Here is a 2500-nt window from a genome sequence, read left to right on the forward strand (position 1 = left end):
TTCAACTATTTAATTGACAAAATGTAAATATTGTATTTTGTTATTTTAAATAAAAGTTAAAAAAAAATAAACAGTTTTACTGACATGCGTACATATACTAAGGATATTACGATAAGGTTTATTTTATAACTGATTTACCTTCTGGAACGTCCTTATTAGCAGACTCAAATTCCCAGGTGGATGACGTAACACCTTCAGGCGTGGCGAAGACACAGAAATGTGACCCTTTCTTTTTCATTATTAGATTTGTCTATGTTGATCACGCTGATTATAAGAACATCAAATTACACCGTAGTCATGCTCCTTCTTGCATACAACTAGTACTTCTTAAATGATTTGAATCTGTAATGAATGATGATTTCTCCGTTCGCGGAAATTCCATTTGGCAGGGCTCTTCCAAACTCGTCCCGCCCACCTTAACTATGGTGATGATTGTTATCATTGTCATTTGTACAGGGAAATTACCCACCATCCATGCGTTCTGATAGTGATACGAAATACTAAACACTTTTATAAGTAAACTCAGGTTGTTTCTGATAGCATATGGAAAATTCACTTCAATTCATGATAAAAAAAATCCATTCCTAATTAGGAAACGATCGTTGGACAATTCTCTAGCCTCTACCTTCCTAGCCTCTACTTTCCTACCACAATTTTTTGACACACGTGTTCGTCAAATAATTGACTACATTTGTTGGGACAAGGTACCTCTGATGCCATCTATTGACAGTAAAGTAAAACTCGTTACGATGTAAGGGAGGGAGGGAGTTGTTGCCTTTCAGAGTGTAACAATATTGTTATTCTACGTAGTTTTTATTAACAATGTATGTCATACCATTAAATATGTTAATAATCTTTTGGTTTCATAAAACAGGTAATTGAAAATTAGATCATATATCTGTAATTATTTGATTTTCTCACCGATTTCAGTACATGTGGCATATCTGGCAACGCCCCCCACCCCCACTGACCCCCAGATATAATTAAACTAACAATTGTTTGCTGAGGAAATATTTTTGTGATATATATTGTGGAATTTGTAGTTTCCTATGAATTAAATTGTGGCCAGACAAAAAGGAATATCAAGTCCACGTGTGTCGGTTTTATAGCAATTTTGTGGCCAAATAGCAACAGAAATTAAGTAAGAAAAATTATAATGGGTGGATGTTGGAGATAATTAGCAATTTGGCACTCTACTGCCAGGACCATCCATAGGCCATGAAAATACACAATGTGGAGAGCTCTTTAATCCTTGTATTCTAAAACTTTCCAAGACATTTTTTTCGTTTAAAATAGCCAAAAAATAGTCTACTCAATTATAGCTTAATATAATTCATATCTGTCCCACATACTGTATTTCTTCATAAGTATCAATCTGTTACTCTTTTCCAATTGGACAGAATCTTTCACATGAAGGGAACAAGGGATGTGTGCTGCCATATTTGGACAAGAAGTAGAATAACTCAGATTCTATTAAAATTTGGAAATTTGGAAAGTTTGTGATTACTAAAATTTACTTTCATGGTAGTTATTTTTTAATTATGCATCGAAAAATTCATAATTCCAAGGATACTATTTTTTTCTGATTTTTGGGCTGGAAGCTATGGTAATTATGTATAAAATGAAAATAATTTTTATTACAAAAATATATAGGGCATATCCTAATATTCTAAAATCAAAGAGTTGGCACCGCAAATTTAACTGAAATATATTCATGTCCACATCAAATACGTTGTTAGCTAATCATAAGCCAAAATATAGATATCAATCCTTTATAAAATGTGCCTTGTTACATGTGTCTGGGGCGTAGGATCGTTTTTCTTCTGGTGGGCGGCTAATCTTTGAAAAGGCACTGACGACGGAGAACACCTTTGGACGCGATTTCCTGGCATTTCACAGATTTTAGCAACAACAAAATATTTTTCTTGGTGGGGATTGGTCTTCATGTGACCAATTACAAATTGTAAACATTAGCTATAATGAAATACCGTTCGGCCTACTTGAGGAATTTACCAAAAACATACTAACGATGTTGATTCTTTACTATAAACTCATTCCCATTATTGATGAAATTAGGCCTAAGAGTTTTATAAGCCTATTATGTTTTTACTTACGATTTATTATATCTATTATTTGTTTTTCACTTTCAATTTTATCTTTAGATTTTTAATAACTTTTATATTTTCAATTTTGACTAATTTATACGTTACATACGACAAATATTCAATTATGTTACATGTCTTTGGTTTTAAACTATGGTAATAAGGTATGAGGATGAAAACCTCACAAACAGAGAATTCCATAGACTTCATAATACTACATTGGTCATGAAAGATCAAGGTTATTAAAAGGATTTTCTATATATATATATATATATATATATATATATATATATATATATATATATATATATATATATATATATATATATACAGTACATATATATATATATATATATATATATATATGTGTGTGTGTGTGTGTGTGTATACATACATAC

The 2500-nt window shown here is 31.4% G+C and overlaps 1 protein-coding gene across 1 annotated transcript in view; it reads left to right on the forward strand.

The window, feature by feature from the left end:
• The window catches only part of LOC137615974 (uncharacterized), a 709175-nt gene that overhangs the window by 336361 nt on the left and 370314 nt on the right, over window positions 1–2500 (forward strand). The gene's annotated exons all lie outside the window — the stretch shown is intronic.

The sequence above is a fragment of the Palaemon carinicauda genome, chromosome 22, assembly GCF_036898095.1.
Source record: "Palaemon carinicauda isolate YSFRI2023 chromosome 22, ASM3689809v2, whole genome shotgun sequence".
Classification (NCBI taxonomy): Eukaryota; Metazoa; Arthropoda; class Malacostraca; order Decapoda; family Palaemonidae; genus Palaemon; species Palaemon carinicauda.